Source organism: Sturnira hondurensis, unplaced genomic scaffold, assembly GCF_014824575.4.
Source record: "Sturnira hondurensis isolate 20B ecotype Veracruz unplaced genomic scaffold, ASM1482457v3 Scaffold0021354, whole genome shotgun sequence".
Taxonomy (NCBI): Eukaryota; Metazoa; Chordata; class Mammalia; order Chiroptera; family Phyllostomidae; genus Sturnira; species Sturnira hondurensis.
Genome location: NW_028093985.1, coordinates 16,498,937 through 16,518,604, shown reverse-complemented (window position 1 = coordinate 16,518,604; position 19,668 = coordinate 16,498,937). Strand labels below are relative to the sequence as shown.

General features: G+C 34.3%; 1 pseudogene; it reads right to left on the bottom strand.

The window, feature by feature from the left end:
- Positions 1-315: 315 nt before the first annotated feature.
- On the bottom strand, positions 316-2,443 carry LOC118977456 (cytoskeleton-associated protein 2-like; annotated as a pseudogene).
- Between the last annotated feature and the right edge of the window lie 17,225 nt (positions 2,444-19,668).

Here is a 19,668-nt window from a genome sequence, read left to right as displayed (position 1 = left end):
AAAGTAAGTTTACTAGTTATTTTATAAGTACTACCAAAACTAGAATTACATTTATTAAGTATATTTAAGGAACAGAGTAAATAACTAGTTGCCTTACCTACCTATTAAAGAAAATCTTAGTCTGTTGAGATAAACGAGGTAGGATGTAGTGCTTTAGTATTTTGAAGGCAACACCTCCTACGATGTGAGTGTTAGTAAAGGAGATTACTGCCATGAATGCTCAGGTACTTGGCCACTCCTGACCAAAGAGACATGAAACCAAAACAAACAAACAAAGCACCCCAGAAGTAATAAAACCTTATTTATTAGCGTAACTTATTTCTCATCTGTTGTTTTAGTCTCCAAATATATCTGGCACATAAGGGTGGCCTACAAAAGCATTAATTTCATCTCCCAACTCTGTTAACTGTTCCAGTGAAGACACATAAGAATAATGGTCTTTTAAGATATGGTAGTTTAGAAGTCTTGTTTTCAATTATTGTTTAGAAGTCTCGATGTCAAGACTTCAAAACACTGAGAATGTTTAACTGATATTAGGGTTTAGCTTTTTAAATGGAGAATTTCTTTCTTCAAACTGCATTTTGCTTTTTTACAATTTACAGGTATGCTATACTAGACTCATTATAGTTAATTAATGAACCATTCCTGGTTACTGTGTTTGGGGTTTTAACATCATTGGTTAGATCTTTTGTTTGGTAAACTTGCTCTTTTTTACAATCTTGAAAGCCACATTTTTATGATGTTTATTTTCCATTTCACATTTTCTTGACTCTAGATTGTTGACAATATATTCATTGTTGACTTGTTGGGTTTGTTCCTTAGCTGCACAAGTCTCCACAAAACTTTCTCCAAATTTAACTTTTTCTTCACTCTTCTTTGCTAGAATATCTGCAATTGCATGTCACATTTCTTCAATAGGCTGGGCTCTTGCCAGAATGTCCTTCTCACAAACTGAGATCATATTTTCAAAAGAACTTCTGAGTGAGTCAGCATGAGCAAGGCTTATCCAATAGTTAAAAAGTTTCAGGGCATCTGGAATATTTTTAATCTGGTCATTCATTCTGTCTAGTATTTCTTCTTTTAGCCATCCCTCATGAATCAGGTTTAGACATTCACAAAATGTCATGTTTAATTTTTCAGTAAATAATCTTTGTTCATTTCTGCTGTCATAGTAGCCCAAAAGGGCCCAGCTGGTCTTCATTTTGCTCTTCAGTTTCAGGCTGGGAACACTGAGCTAGGAGGCCTTTGCAGCACTCTTCCTTTGCTAGCCTTCCAGTCACTCAGATGAGTTTTTCTCTCTTCCAAGGTTTCTTTGGGTTGAACTGATCTATTGTCAACACTTGGTTTTGCTATAGTATGTCTGTGCTGGTCAATGGTTTTTGACTTTTCTACTAGTTTGGTATTAGAAGATGAAGCAGGCCTGGCTATAATTTAAGATGCGATGCTGCTTGATATTGTCTTATTTCTTTTTGCTTCTTTCTTTCTTTTTACTTTGACTCTAGATAAAACTGTATTTAACTTTAATAATTCTTTCTCATGAGACTTTGTGAATTGTAACTTTGGCAGAGGTTCTACTTGTTTCAGGGTTCTGTCTTGTTTCAGGGAGTCTTGGGCATTCTGAATATTATTGTGGCAACTTCTAATAGCAGGATGCAGGAGTTGTCTGTTCTGAGATGTAGTTCTCCCAAAAGTAGTGGTAGTCATCACTCTTGAGGAGCTAACTTTTCACTGTTATATTGCTGGTTTATATGCCTGAGCTTTGTGGCTTTACAGATAGCAGTTGAAGGTTTGTCATTGCAGAACTCTCTTCTTTGACTTGTACAGGTTTTCTAAATGAATTAACCTAAAATTGAACCATTTGTTCACAATAGGGTCCAAGCACAGATTTCTTGAGCATGTTAGTAACATCTTGCTTCAGTTTTTCTGTAGTCTTATTATTATTGTTTTAAATATGAAACATTTGGCTTAATGTTAGACATTGATCTTGGGACTCATCTTTAGTTGGTAACAACTTCAGAGTTTGATGACTATTCTCCAAATTGTGTCTCAATTGCTATAGTTGAATTGGTTAATTTATTAGAAGGTTTTTAAAAAATACATTTTTTCTTCATAATTACATCATTTTTGCTTCTTGTAGGTATATGTACATTTTCTTATTTATTTATTTATTTATTTACTTATTTATTTTAGAGAGAGGGGAAGAGAAGGAGAAAAAGAGGGAGAAAAACATCAGTGTGCGGTTGCCTTTCACATACCCCAAACTGGGGACCTGGTCTGTAATCCAGGCTTGTGCCCCAAGTGGGAATCGAACCGGCAACCCCTTGGTTCACAGGCTTGCACTCAAACCGCTAAGCTACACCAGCCAGGGTGACATTTTCTTTATCAGCCCTTTTTGTCTTAGGTTTCAGAACTGTCTTATTTGGACCTGACCCTCAGATGTCATCACTCTCCAGTGTTTACTACTGGGCAATGTATGATTTCCTTCCTTGTATGCAAAAAGTTTTTCTTTTTAACAGATGATCATTGAGTTTGTGTTTTCTTTGCACTCTGAACCCAAACTTGTCCCTCTGACTCAGGGGAAGCTGCATATTAGGTCAAGGGATGCTTCACAATCCCTGTACTAGAAGCTTCTGCACATTGTGCACACCAGCAGGAGCTTGCCATTTAGATGGTGCGGCTTCTGACTCTGCACATTTGTGCCAGCATGAACTGAATGAGTAATTAACCGTATTTATGCATACCTCTCTACAAATAATGTATAAGAGACTTGAAAAATAATTATAATGCATTTTGAAAGAAATAGCATGCCATAGCTCTTTGAGAACATCTTGGTCAAAAATATGACATCCTGGATGAATTTTCTCTTTAAAAATATATTACCCTACACCATAGGTAAATTTATACAATACTTTTGGATAAGAAACTAAAAATCCTGAAAATTAAAAATATCAATTAAATAAAAAGTGTCAATAACAAAGCATTTTCTTTGCTTATTTTAAAAATTATTCAAACAGATGGATTTTCAGATTCAACTTCAAAACCTTCACATATTTGCTTCAATCATCTATACTTAGATATTTCCTTAGGTAACTGCTTGATGTCAAATATGTGTTTTGTTTGCATTACTTATTTGAGCAATTTGAACTTTATAAAGTCTACCCAAAGCCGACTTTAACTGTGCATAATAAAAGTACTTCCACCAAACCTATATGGAGAACAAGGTTATTTCATCTCCAAAGTATTGTTATTTCCAGATTAACCCTGAAATAATAAACCTTCTTTCCCATTATTTTCTCTTCTCCTTGCTCTTCTCTCCCTATTCTTTTGATTTCTTCAAGAAATGAAAGTTCACTGAAAATAATTTGAACTTTCTGAAGAAAAATGACTATTTAAAAGGATATGACCGCATTTGACTTAACTGGCTCTGGGAGAAGAAGTGGTACATGGGCAAAGATGGATGATTTCTGACCATGAATTCCACTGTTAATGTACCATAAAGCAAGTGCTTGAAAGGATTTCATCAGTAAACACTTTAGATAATGAAACAATTGCTAAATAAGCCAAATTTTTTGATTACTTATTCTAACATATATTTATATTATCATTATGACCTTAAGACACCTAATATGTAAGATTGATATTTTTTATTATTAAAATTATTTGTATATTTTAATTCTAAAAGAAGTTGTCTTTGCTTGTTTGTTTGGGTTTCTTTTGTATTTGTTTAAAAAAGACATTACCCGGTTTCTTTGAATTCTTTCACTTTTTCATTCAGCAAATATTTATTAAAAACATGTAGAGAATAAAGTGAAATTTTGTGCACTGGGAACATATGCAGTAAAAAAAAGGTTGTCAAGCAAAGTTATCAGATATAGAAAAAAGAAAAATATGATACTGATTATCCTTTCAGTAAAATGCTCATTTTGACTAGTAGAGTTATTGGGGATCATCTAATTCTGAGAAGGGGTGCATTTTTAATTGTCTTTGACATATGGCATAAAAACAAAATTGCATAAAACTGATAATACAACCAATTCATGTTCATGAAAATGTGAGTGAACATTGCCCTGTAGTAGTAAATCTAAGTCAAATTCTCATTCCAACAAGTTGTAACATGTTTCTTATTGCCTCAATTAATGAGTTAAGTAATAAAATCTTTCACACATGTTCAATTAATATTTAATGAGAGGGATGATTTTTCCATTTTGAAATTTTACTTTAGAAATGTACTTGCCTTTTGGCACCTTTTGGCCTGAACAACTTAAAAAGAGAGAATTATTTTGTTCTCATTCATAATAATGAATATAAGAAAGTGGCTTCTGTGGATGGCAGAAAGTTCTTGTTATGTCAAAACAAAAATATAAATGAAGAATATGTTTTAAGTGTACGGGCTTATAAACAACTTTACTTTGAAAAACCCTAACATATAGGTATGTTGTTTTCTTGGTTTCCTATGCCTTTTTCTAACTTTGTCTTGGAGCAATAAGATTGTATATTTGGATAGTGATTATTGCTAGTTAACCTAAAATGAAAGTGTACACATTGTTTACAGAGTTGATGATAAATATAGCTGAACACCCACCGTGCAGTTTACAGGATCCAGCTGGTTATTATAAGCTTTTATGAATAGTCTATAAAACTTAATAGATACCCATTTCTAGAACCTTACTCCCAGAGCCACAATCAGGTAGACAATCAGCCCACTTGAAAGAGAATATTATACTATTTAATCACAAACCTTGACAACATTAGAATCTGGTATTTAGTAGTGATTATCTGTGAATGATAAAGTACTAAAGATATGTATAAGGTTGAATAGTGTCATAACTGAACATACAAATGCAAAACTTTTCTTAGAATATCTGAAATTTTACCAAATACTATTGAATATTTTTAAGTTCCTTAGTTTACTTTTTATTATTTAATTAGTTATATGGTTGGGAATTCATATAAACTAATTTTAAAAATAATTTTATTATGCATTCATCAGAGCACCCATTTAGTATTGTTTGTTCAAGGGAAATTAGACATATAAGCTATGTTTGGATAATGAAATATTGATACTATAAACATTTTTCAAATTTTATGATTTCTGAATATAGTTGGCATACTTGTACTTTTCCAAAGGTCTACAAATTCTGACTTAAAAATTGGCTATATGAAAATTTCAATTCCTCAGAGGACTTCTGGTCAAGATGGCAGAGTAGGTAAATGCTGTGCTTGCCTCCTTCCATGACCACAAGATTAAATTATAGAACAACCATTATTAAGAACCACCTAAAGTCTCGATGAATAGAAGTCCTATAAATAAAGGTATAAAGAAGAAGCCACATCAAGACTGGTAGGTGGGGGCAGAGATGCAGAATGGGCTGGCCCCATATTCATGATGTGGTAGTTAGGAGTCAGGAAGGATGGGATGGGAGTTAAAAGAAAGAAAACTGTACTTGAACAATAATAAAATAAAACAAAACAAAACAAAACAAAAAAAGAATCAGGAAGGATATCTTGGATGCAGTGACCCCCACTGAGGAGCAAAGGGTCACAATCCCATACCAAGCTCCCCAGCCCAGGCCTCCAGTGGTAGGAAGAAGAGGCATACTTGCTGTAAATAACTGCAGCAACTGAGTCTGAGTGAGATTGAGAACTACTCAAGACTGAGGTGCTACAGGTCTTAAAAGGGCCTAAGGACAGATACACTCGCCCACAAACTGATTTATTCTGGGCTTCATTGCGGAGTCAGCAGCTTGCAAAATGCCAGGGACATACTGGGAGGAACTAAATTACCTACCCTCAGCATGAGGATTAGAAGGGTAGGGGCTTGGAAAAATCATTCCAGAGATGGAAGTGCTGATAGACATCATTGCTGCTTTGTTGAGTCTTACCCTACCCAGCCTGCCCAGTGCAAATGGGTGCCAAACTTGTTTCCCATTAACTTAATATCATTTGCCTTGCACTAGTAAGCCCCTGAGACCCTGCCCCAGTCAACTTGCACACACAGCCATACTTATTCCAGCAGCTCCTCCAAACAAGCAGTCTGCCCAAACTTGTACTATGGACTTGCCTAAAATGATCAGATGTTCGCAAACATTAAACAAGCAGCAGCTGATCTGCATGCACCCTGTATCTCAGGCTAAGCTAATTCAAGCCTAGTACAAGCAAAGTCAAGTCAGAATTTGCATTATTAAGTCCCATCAGGTAGCCCCAAGCCTGGCATAAGCAGCAGCCAGTCTTGGCTTGGAATATAGCCTCAGCAAAATAACCACAAACTGGGCACAAATGGCACCCAGCCTCAGCTGACAACATGGTGCACACGAAAGGGTCTCAGGCGTGACACTAGTGGCAGCCAGACTTGTCTTCCAAAGACAGCACTAGTGGAAACCAACACTGGGTCACTTTCTTGACCCTATCAGATAGCCCCAAGACAGGCAAAAGTGGTGGTTGACCTTGATCTTCATCAGAGTCCCTCACAACTGGCCCCAGAACCAACACAACTGGTGGCTATCTTTAGATCACAATCCAGCCAGCTCCCGAAATAACATACCCAAAGGGTGAATTTGGCTGGCCCTATAACTTGGCTAACTAGACTCCTGCTCTAAGGGTCAGCGCCCACAGAACAATTTTTGCAATTTAGTCATGGCCAGTACATACAGACAGTCAGAATAAGGGCCAATCCTACCCACAGAGGTGTCAGCAGCAACCCATGCACAAAAAAAACAGGAGGGAACAAGTAACGAACACAAGGAACACCTTGGAAGCACCCAGCTCAGGTAACCAGGGAAACTGCACCATTAGGTCACCCAGGACACCAACTACATAAGGCCACTCTGCCAAGACTGGGAGACAGAGCAGCTGTACCTAATACACAGGAACAGACAGGGAATCAGACAAAATGAGGAGACAAAGAACATGTCTCAAATGAAAGAAAAGGATAAAACTCCAAATAAATGAAATGAAGACAAATAATCTGCCAGACTCAAAACAAAGGTTATAAGAATGTTAAAGACCTAAGGGAAGAATATGAAAACTCAGTATAAACTTCAATAAAGAGTAGAAAACATAAAAATGAAGATATAAAACATAAAAAAGAACCACTCAGATATGAAGTATACAATACTGAAATGAAGAGTACGTTAGAAGGACTCAAGAACAGATTAGATAAAGCTGAGGATTGACTAAGCAATCTAAAAGACAAGGTAACAAAAAACAACCAATCAGAACAACAAAAAGAAAACGTTGTTTTTTTTGTTTTTTTTTTGTTTTTTTTACATGAGGACAGTTTAAAGACACTCTGGGACAACATTAAGTGTACCAACATTCACATTATAGGGATACCAGAAGGGAAAGAAAGAGAGCCAGGGTTTGAAAACATATTTCAAAAAATAATAATGAAAATCTTTTCAAATCTGGAGAAAGAAATATACATAATAGTCCAGGAAGCACAGTCTCAAACAAGATGAATTCAAAGAGTCCCACACCAAGATACATCATAATTAGAATGTCAAAGATTAAGAAAGAATCTTAAAAGTAAAAAGAGAAAAGCACTTAATAACATAAAAGAGAACTTCCATATGACCGCCAATTGATTTCTAAACTGAAACTTTGTAGGCCAAAAAGAATTATCATGAAATACTCAAAATGATGAAAAGCAAAGACCAATAACCAAGATTGCTTTAACCAGTGAAGCTATGATTTAAAATTGAAGGGGAGATAAGAATTGCCCAGACAAGAAAGATCTAAAGCAGTTCATCACCACTAAGCCTGTATTATAAGACATGATGTCTTTAAGAAAAAAAGATAAAAAATAGGAATAAAATATACTAAAATAATTTTTACTGACAAAGGCAAATATGTAGAAAAAGCAGTGGTTCAACCAACTGTAAAGCTAATATAAATGTTAGAAAAAGTAGGAAGATTATGTTTAATTAAATATGTTAAAGGATACACATAAGCACACACATACAAAAGTAAAACATAACAAAAAATAAATGTGGAGGGGAGAGTTAAAATTATAGTGATGTTAGAATGTGCTTGAAATTAAGATACCAGCTACTTAATGTACACTTCTATATACATAGCTTGGTGTGTATGTAGCACAAGTTAACCACAAACCAAAAATCTATAGTGCTATACAAGATACATGAGTAAAGGGAAAAAATACAACTATATACTCTAAAAAGCCATCAACATACAAGAATAGAGTAACAGAATAAGAAAGAAACAGAGAAGAACTTCAAAACAGCCAGAAAAAAATTGATAAAATGAAAATAACTACATAGCTATCAATAATTACTTTAAATGTAAATGGATTACATGCTCCAATAAAAAAAACATAGGCTGGCAGAATTGATAAAAAAAAAAGCAAGGCCTGTATATATGCTGTCAACAATAGACCCATGTCAGACCAAAAAACGCCTAGACACTGAAAGGAAAAGGAATTAAAAATAGTTCATGCAAATGGAAACAACAACAAAAAAAGTTGGGATACCAGACAAAATAGATTATAAAATGCAGGTCGTAATAGAAAATTCTGATTAAAGTGAAAAATGTGTTTTTAAATGATCATTAATATGAATGTTACTTGATAGCCAATCTATTTTTGTACCCTCAGTCTTGGTATCACAAAAGACACAGAGTGCAGGGTAGATGTTCAATGCATGAACAGTCATCGACTGACTGAGTGAGGTGCTTCAGGAAGGTGGAGTTCATTAGGTTGTACTTGGAGGTTTCCATACTCGTTTTTTAACTCCTTCTACTAGGGGTTGTTTAAAATTTTCCAGTTCTCGTGTTGAGTGCAAGTGGGTACCAATAATGTCTCATATTATTTGGCTAAACTCTTGACATTTGTATCTAAACTGGAACATGAGAGGCAATTTCTCTTTCAGAATTTTTTTTTTGATAGAATAATTCAGGCCTGTTCAATTCAGGCCAGCTAGGCTTGGACCTATTTCACAGACCCCTACCTATGTCCACAGCCTCTGAAATCTACTTTTCACTTTTTCTAGGCTAACTTTTAATAACCGCCACCTTCCTCCTGCTGATAACTTAGAGGCAGAGAGAACGGCTACTGAGGCTGGCATTCCCAAGTTTGTTAATGGGATAACTGTCTGACAAAGGTAGCAGGCTCATGCACAGTTTAAAGTACGTGTGAGGGGAATGGTGGATGAGAAAAGGATAGAACCACAAGATGTGTCCAATCCATTATCTACTACAACCTTTCCTCCCAAATTGCAGTAAACCACCCACTGGGAGGAAGTTTATTGACTAGGTCTACGAGAGTTGCAAAATATTTTTGGATTACTAAGTGGAAACTATTTATTACATCAATGGAGTGTTTTTAGTTGGTGTAATAGGTTTCTATATCCATATTGAATTGACATATATTAGACAGTCATTTAAACTATATGTGCAATGGCAAATAAAAGGAGACAGATGGTATTACATCATGTGTACAACTTTACTTCACATCTTCTATTCATTTAACTGGTAGATTTCCTAGAACAAGTTTTCCTTTCAATTTTTATTGCTTAAGTTTATTCAAATACACAGTTACATAAACCCATTCTCCCTATAAAAATGTAAAATATAACAAGTAAATTTAGAGTCATTTTATTATCATGTTTAATCTTGGTTCTTGCCAACTTGTCTCCTGTCTCTAATCACGTTTATCAGCTTGCTAATTATTCTTCAGGATATTTGTCAATATATATTCAATATACTATTTATTTTCCTCCATATGTAAGTTATCTGAAATGGCTTTCAATCAGATTTCTTACTTGGTTTTATAATTTTGACTATAACAAGGTTGCCCTGGCTGGTGTAGCTCAATGGATTGAGTGCAGGCCTGCGGACCACATGATTGTGGTTCAATTCCCAGTCAGGGCACATGCCTGGGTTGCAGGCCAGTTCCTAGCAGGGGACTCATGAGAGGCAACCATACATTGATATTTCTCTTCCTCTCTCCTTCCCTTCCCCTCTAAAGATAAATAAATAAAACATCTTGAAGAAAACACACAAGGTTATGGATTAGATGAGATTGAGCAAACTGGACCTTCACTGAGTAGTATTACCACACTATAAAAGCAAAGAGCTTTGAGTTCCTGCAGCACAAAATAAAAAAGTAATAATAACAAAGTAATGGAAATTAAAGCAATAAAATTATAAAGTCAATTATATTTGGATGTGAATATAATAATTAAAAATAAAAATAATTCAAATTATAATTACTATAAAGTTGAAAATGAGCCTCTAGACATGCCTGGTGCATAGTAGGTCTTAATGTCTTATTTGTTTCCTTTATGAGTTATTAAGCATACCTTTTATGATATAAAACTGGAATATGTATAAAATAAATATGTATCATAATAAATCATTATATCATTATTAACAAATACAGAGTCTGTTTTTAAAGAAGTGCTAACATTCACAGAAATGAGGGAGTTTAGATTAAAGTTATCTATCAAAGGATTCTGAGGGGAAAAAAGTGATAACATCTTTGTAACTAACCCCACTGTGCTCATATACATTTTGCCATTTCATTGGAGTCATCTAAATTTCTTGGGCAAATAAATATTTAAGAACACTAAATATGTTTATAGTAACATCTAAATATTCTCTGTTTAATAGACACACTACTTACAGGATTAACTTCAAGTTAGTTTATTTTGGTTTCCCAGTATGTGTAACACAAATGTGCTCTGTCACCATGGCTATGGCACCAGGTTTGCCATGCATGCTAATTTGGGAAGAATGTATCATTTATTATTTCCTCGACAGACCTTACTGGCTATATTTTGTGTTTCATAGTTTTGTAAATAAATTTTTAAAAATCTTTCTCCTTCACCCCTATCCTGCTGATCCCTGTATACCAACCTTTAGCCTAGAATGAATATTTACAGCTGAGTTTGAACCCATGAAAAACATTAGAATGGAAATGGAATGGAATGGAAATGCTTGATATGGCTTTAATTACAGTGTTATTAATTGCTCCATTATGATCACAGATCTGCTGACCCTCTTAACTGGCTTTGTTTTCAGAACATCAAAAGATGGCCTCCTTTTGCCTACCATTCATCAGCTCTCTTTAAGTTCAGTAACAAGTCAGCGGTAAATGTGCTCCTTAATATAGTTTCATTGGCTGCTGAGAAGTTGGATGTTCCATTCAGATTCTGAATTCAGGGCTCCAAGGTCTTAAAGGAAACCGAGTAGATAATTTAAGTCACTTCATTGTCCTTTAGTCTGTTCATTCTACTATTCTACTGTACATTTAAAGCTGTATGGGGAAGCTATTTTCACTTTCTTCTATTCACCTCATCCCCAACTTCTAACATTTATTCTGAGAACAGTCTACTTATATTTATTGTAACTTAAGTGGAGATGAAAAATAGCTGGTCATCTTTTCCCACAAAACCCATTCATTAAGAGAATTATTTAGGCAGTCCTTAGTCCACTCTCCTGCTGTCTCCTAATCCTCCACCAGCCCACATTGCCATATTTTAAAGACCTTTTATCATTTTTATTACTTTTTTTGCAAATAGTAGTCTAAAATAAAGCAACTGAGTTACATTGGGCTACTCTCAAACAACACATTTTTGGATATGCTAAAAAACAATATTCTCATGCATATCTGCACTGAAAATAGAATGATGAAAAACAACTCACTTGAAATCAAAGCTAGTAAATCTACATATATTGCAGTGCATTTAAACCTCTGACATTAACCTGAATACTTGTTAAAAGTTCTAATTCAGTGAACGTGTTGTAATGCCCTGGAGTGAGCTTGTGCAGCAAACCCCACCCACCTCCCCCACCCCCTGGATTTTCATGTAGAGGACACATGGAAAAGTATTGTTGAGCAGTTAAGTTAACCAACTGCAGTTGGAAGCAAACTAATGAAGCAGTTAAAAATTGTTGGGGATAGATATTTGAGAATAATTCATGTCCAGTCAACTAGATTATTTCTTAAAAACATATTGCTCAACTGTATTGAGTGTTCAATACAGGAACAAGGAGTGTTATAGGAGTGTTCAATCTGGGTGCTTTGGTGCAAAAACAACAACAACAACAAAAAAAACAGAACTGGCTCTGGAAAACATAGTAGAAAAGGCATTTGTTAGAAGGCTAGTAGGTAGCACATTGAATTATGGAGAACCAGGCTAGGAAAGTAGACGGAGATAAAGATATGAAAAGAAACACTAACAACCAACATAAAAAGAATCTGTTTAAGATGCAGTTTAGAACTGCTGCCACTAACCCACGTTGCTGATATGCTGTACTCTTTGTCTACCACTGCCACCAAAAATAGTTTCTTTTTGTTCTTATATCTTCTATTCATTCCTTAAAGTTTCAAAATTGGGGGAAACAATCCAGTTAGCTGAACGTAGGTCATATGATCAAGCCCTGGCCCTAGTCAGAAAGTGGCACCTTTCAAATACTAAGTCATGCATAGTTAAATGTTGTGAACAGACCATATGGCCCAATAAAGCTGCAAACTCTGAACACAAAGCGTATAGAAAATAATTATTACATATAGAATCGCAATAGACTTCTGCTGGAGTAAAGTCTTGTCCATTAGAATAATAATCTCTTAGTCAGAATTCCCTTTCAAAAAAAGAGATGTGGGAGGGAAGCCACCTACTTTCAAACTGGTGAAGCTAGCTCACGCTCTGCTGGGTATACAGTCTTCATTCAATACATGGGATTGCTCTTTGTTTCCGGTTACTTTCACCTGCATGATGCAGCCATAACACACATATTTTTTGTGAAGTGTGTTTTTAAATAATTTTTGTGTTGTTTCTGTTTTATTGTTGAGACTAAGGTATCTTTATGTATTCTGAATATGAAACCATTCTGGATATAATTTAAATATATATTTTAACAATATTTTATCCTAGTCTATGTCTTTGCCTTTTTATTTTGTTAATTGTATATTTTGATGATCAGAAGATTTTAATGTTAAAAAAGTGTAACTTATGATTATTCTTTCTGTGACCTGTCTCAGAAATCTTTGTTTACTTGTATTTTCTCCTGGAATATTTATCATATGAGCATTTATGTTTACATTCATTTCAAATTAAATTGTGCATATAGTGCAGAGTTGGGATCAACTTTCTTTCCTTTTTCCAAATAGATATTCAGTTGCTCTAGAAGTATTTAACAAAAATATTTTGGATTTTTTTCAATTGGTTTTGCCGTCTTTGAATTCAATTAAGTTGCTCAAACAAACATAACCAGTAAGTGGCAACTGCAGAACCCTAATATAAGTCTGCCTCTAACACTCCCGTTAGTTCTCTGCCTCACGTTCTTTCAGTAAGCATTTATGTCTAACATTTCTCTAGGTACCCTGAAAAATAAGAGAATGCATAACATAGAGTTTCTCCCTTCAAAATGTCCATAGTTAAACAGTGGCAAATAAGGATATTAGAAATGTCCAATTTCTATGGAATTTGGGAGTAATTTATATGCATATGATATTATAATTAAGCATTCTGGAAAATATGTTTTATATGAGTAGTAACAACATCACAGAGAAAAGAACTAAAAAATGATACCCTAAAATATTTGTCACTTCTTGGCAGGAAGAAAAAGATTTCCCCCATGTATTCCAGCTATTGGTTTTGTGTTCTTATAACCAGACACAGCCACCCAGCACTTCTGACAGCCTAAGTCTGTCTGCCCTATGTCTGAATTTATTACTCGCCATTTGTTATGCTGTTAATAAAAACAGTACAAAATACCATCTTGTCACATTAAATCTGCAATGGAAATATTGTTATATTTCACAAAATGATTTAATATTTTATATTTAAAACACTGTTGAAAAATGAGGTGTACCACCATTTCTATGAGCTACTGACTAAATATTGATTGGGCTCAGAGTTGCAACATTAACTGCAAGAGAAAAGCTTTCCAACTTCTTACAGTATAAAAGGGCACTATGTATTTATTTGGGTGCCTTGTGACTATACAGATACAGCACAGCCAAGGCTCAGGATCCCACATGATATTTCCAAGTCATCCAGTGGTGTTTCTGGTTATCCATAGCACTTTAACTTTTTTGCAGGTTGTTAATGTAATGAAAAATCATAAGAAGTCAAATAAGAAAACTGTAAGATGAAAATAATGAATAAACCATAGCCTTGATGATTTCTTTAAAATAGTTAAGTGAAATTGGAAACACATACTGTAGTAATCTAGTTTGGAGAAAAAAGAAAGCTGTTATACTTGTATTGTCATTAAATGACTGTTTTTTCATCCTTAAGAGTTTCTGTAGTTGAGACCAAATATCGTATCTACATTTTATTTAGAATTAGCTTAGAGAACTTTTTTGTGCCCAAAATAAAATAAAATCCTTAACTAAAAGTCTCTATAGTAGGCTTTCTTGATGGCAGAAATAAGCATGTGTTGTATAATTTTATGCATTTTATAATGTATCACATGAAAAAAATAAGCTTCTCATACTCTCTTCCATCCTAAGGTAAGTGTATATATGTATATTTTAAGCCATAACTATCACCAACAATGTAGGAAATTCCAAAAATGCAATTTTCTTGTGATTTTTCTGAAAATATCTTTAAATGCTCACTTTATCAGGAGTGAAAAAAATTTCAGGAAAGCTTTTCAATATTCAATACCATAAAAACCCTTCTGTGACTGACTAGTCCATGTACTTATTTTTTTAATATATACTTTACCTTTGTTATATTTATTTCCTGTTTGACACACTAACATTTTTATGCCATTTATTAAAAAAAGACAAAGTTGCAAAGAAATATGTTGTGTAAGCATGACCACTTCTAGTCTTAATTCTGATGCAAAGTTTTCAGAGTGGTAATACTATTTAGAGAAAACAATGAGAGAGGCAGGAGGAAAGTAAGAAGGAAGGAAAGGAACAAACTTGATAATACTTAGAATTTCTGAGGGGAATGGGTGACATCACCAATAAAAAGCTTTAACTTAACTTTGCAGAATATCACATATTTTTAATAGAGATTAAAGGGAAAAAGCAAAGTCTACATACATTATTGCTTACGAGGCTTAAGTTATCTCATGTAAGAGACTCTAACTGCTTATTCTTAACATTGGTTGCCTGGAACAAAGGACAGGAAGACCCGAGTATGTGAGTCATTAGTACTATGCCACAGAGTGGCTTTTCAGTTTCTGTTGTAGTGCTTTTTAAAAAAAATCTGCTTCTAAATTCTTAAGAGTATGTGTAAATACACATGTGTGTGTAGTTTATGTGCTCCTGTTTCAAATGGTCTACTCCATGCCTAGAAGGGAAATGAGAGTAAATTCTGGGATCTCTGTATCACGATAGAATTCGAATTTGATATATTCACAAAGGTCCATTAATAAATACACAGTCGGAATGGATGAGATGCATCTGCACACCAGGGGCGACCGTGGCTAGATTTTCTGTCTATCTCTCCTTGCGTGTTTGACTTTTAGATTAATAGGTGGGATTTTTAGACATCTGCATTTCAGGTGCAATGATCGGCATAATTCCAATGAAGTTGTACAAAATAACTTCTTGGCCAGAGAACGAAGTCCCCCTTGATGAAGTAGCCCCTGAATATCTAAAAGTTGATGAAGTAACAGCCCCTCCTCTACCTTGGACAAAAATATATATCAAGTAGAATTAGATAAGAAAAGCAGGACATCAAAAGCTCTATTCATACAGCTAGTTCTAATTGTCTAATTAATGAATGACTCTCCTGGTCAAAATAACCTCTGTTTAACATACCTTCATGCCATGCACCTGCTCCTTTAATATTATGTATCAATCTCTATAAAAATAAAGCTTAAATCGAACTCTGAGAGTTCAGTCAGACCCACAGAGGCCGGCCATTCTCCGGCATCCAATCGAGTGTCTGACTCTTCATTTCTCATCTGTGCCGTCCATCCTTCAAGGACTCTGAGCCCTGCTGAGGCTGGGCCCCGGCAATATACATTGTGAAAACTTAAAACCAGCTTTTTCAAAGATGAAAATGTTGTAAAGTGCAAGTTGTTGCAAGACACTTCTAGAGCCCTGAAAAATATTTACTTTGTCCTTAAATGTAGAGAAGGCAACATTATCATTCTTTTATCACCACCTTCACCCATATTTTCTGAGAGAAGTGATCAGTACCTACTATAGTCTTTACACTTTGTTCATTTCCCTAACAAGACCAAAGTAAGTTTTCTTCCACAAAAGTTTATACAAAGTCAAAAGGTTAAAATTAGATTGAATCTATGTAGATCACTAATGAATCAACCAAATCACCACTCCAAAATCACCAGCAAACCAGCCACCTTCAGTTTTCATGGTATTTTTTTTAACTGTCAAATTTGCCTTTGCCTCCAAGAAGTAAGTCTTTCTCCTGAAGTGCTGATTATACCACAGCCAACCAACTTTGGCACTCTGTATTTCTGTGTATTTAGGTTTTTATATTTGATAATTTTGATACCAAAAATGGAATAAAGAAATCTTGAACCTTTTCTCAGCTGTATATCTGATTCCTGAAGTCTTGAATATTATAAACAAGTCTCTCCATAACAGCTATTGTTTATGACAGATTTCACAGACATAATTCAGGCACCTATTCACAAAGACCAGGCTTCCCTCCACTTCTCACCTCAGGAAATGCTTGACAATGAGAAATCACCCGTTCCTGAAGATCTATAAAAATGACCCGGGACAAAGAGCAGAGCTCTAAAGGCAGATGACGGTGCAAACAACATCAAGTCCTGCCACTTACCAGTTCAGGGATACTGAGGAAGACATTTGACCTCTGTGAGTCTCAAGTTCTTTATCTGTAAAGGAAGAAAATAATAAAAGCTTCCTTTCCACAGCATTGTGAGGGCTTATGGAAAATTTAGGGGGAAAGGTCAAATTCTGTGTCACATCAACCACTTATATTTATAGTGCCTAAATCAGACCAAATAGTCTCTACTCTACCACCTACTCTAGTTATAAGCAACAGGCCAATTATTAATTTATACTTCACATCAAGGCCCTTGACATTGGCCCCTGAGTGATGAGTGAAAGTTTCTAAATCAAAATGTCTCACATAACAAATGGGGTAATGCAATATCTTAAATCTCAGCTAACCTAATGACAAAATCCATGAATGAAACCAGAAATCCTATGATGGCCCCTCTCCTAATTGAAGGACAATAAAGATAAATGTTTCTTTATTTAGAACACGCTACTTGATTCTCAGAAGACTCGTTTAAGAGCAAGTCAAATTTCCTAACATTACCTTGTATTTTTAAGGTGTGACTCCTCTGAATTCAGTCAGTCACCATAGCTCTTTTCCCATATCAAAAACTGTATTTTCCCTTATAATCAAAGAACTACTTCCTGATAGTAAAGGGTACAGGTTGGGGTAGAGTGACTGCCATCAGCCAATATATCCTTTTTACACTCACCCTTATACAAAAACACTTAGAAATAAGGAGTTAAGTGGTGTTATCGAATATTCTTAATCCTTTCAATTTTCTCTTTTTCTAATGTAAAAGTTCTTCAGTGTGGTGAGAAAACACTTTGAGGTCCTCAGGAACTTATGGGCACTTTATGATGTTCTCTCTATCTTAACCGCGTATCTCTGTGAGAATGAATTTTCTTCAAATACTCCCCCTAAAGAAACATGCCACATCAGACTGAATGCAGAAGCAGCCGTGGGAATCCTCTTTTGGTAAGCCAGACATTACAGAATTTTCATAATATCATCACTCCTTCTTCTAATATTTGTCTTTGAAATATAGAGATATTTTAAAATTAAACATGTTATTTATACTAATAGGTAATAGGTTTATTATTATATATAAATAAAAATACTTTAAAAAATCCTGGTTTACCTTGTAATTTGATATATATATGTATATCAATTTTTGTTTATATATATATATATAAATAATTTTTGGTTACATATATGTGTGTGTACATATACACACATATATACACACACATATATATATATATATAAACAAAGCACCTCGGGGGTACTCAGTTTAAGATTCTAAAGGTATCTTGAGTCTTAAAAGTAAGAAATCCCTAATTCAAACAATCTTATGCTTCAAAGTCAATCATTTTCATATCCCTGACTAAAACTCACACCTTATTTAGCTAATTATGATTATTATAGTAGCAACAACACATAGAAGTAGAGAAGTTTATAGTTTTCAAATACTTTTATATGCATTGTTTCATTAAAATTTTGTCTAGTCTGAATTACATAGTTACAATTTTTTTATTACTTTGAAGACAAAAAGAAGAAAATTTATATGAATTGGCTAAGTCACCAAGACTGCCAACTGGGTGGTAGCAGTGTCTAATGGAAATCAAGACCCATTGATCTTTACATTATAAAACCTGTAATTTTCACCCAGAAGCCTAGAACCCACCCAGAAGAGAAATCACAAAATTATTCACCATTTCACTCCCAAGGTTACAGCTAAATTTATACCAATAAACTCAAATCCCTATAGGAAAACCTACTGTTACATTTTTAGTGTAAGGAATGTTTATTACACCAACAAAACAAAATACACTTCTAGAAAAACTGAAATAACCCCAGGCTTTAACAACAAATCTTCATGGACTTTGTAGTGAATTTTATTAACAAATACATTTATTTATGTACATGGAAAGTTTGTTAATCTCCTCCTCCCCTGTTATTCCATTTTGTATTTTAGTTCTAGGCATTACACATTAGTAAGTGCTACCTACTTCTATTGCTTAAGCTAGTTTTTAATCTTGATATTTATGACAAACTGTTACTTGGTTTGAGTATCCCACAGAGTCTGAAAATCCTGAGTAATAAGTCACAGAGTGACCTCATTTTCCACCTCTTGGTGGTTTAAATACCTAATTATATAAGGTGACTTCTAGAGAAGATAGCTTTTCTATTTTTGAACAAATTTAATTTATTTACCCATAACATGTTTTCCCTGAAGATCTATTATTCCTGGGAGGTAAAGGCATAATATGATTTTGCTACTCCACAATGTAATAATTATTATAAATTGTGTATTTGGGCATTATGTTAGCTTTTCCCAAAGAACTTTTACATTGTAAATGTTAATATTACTCCTTATTAAATATTTATATATTTTCTATATCTCATATATATAATGTTTTATAAGTGTGCAATGGTTCACATTGCACATTTGTATATTGGTCAAATATATTGATCATCATCTCATGGAATTGATGTTCAAAGAAATATACTCTTTGCATATTGTCATTTTGAATTTTGATCTAGGTGTTAAAGATGGATTCTGGTGCTTCTTTTCCTGTATTGTTCAACAACTAGAACTTTTAGGTATCAACCTAAGTTAAATACAAGGAGGCTTTTTAATCCAGAGAGTCACACTACCCTAATGTACCTTTTATTTGTTTTTGGCTTCATTACCACTTTCTGACTTTTAAAGCTGTGTCTGGGTCCTCTCAAATAGCATTTTTATCTTGTTTTTCACTGACTACTAAAAAAACTGGATAGAAATTTTGGTTATATCTTTAAAAACATATCAAAATAGTTAAGGTTAAAATAATTGAGAGAATAATTGAATCAATTGGAGTATGTTTTAGAACATTTCATTGACTCTGTACCATTACCCTTATTTTATTATATTATTTTCCCATTAAATATCCAGTTCAACAGTCAGTACCTGTTGAACTCTAATTCCATA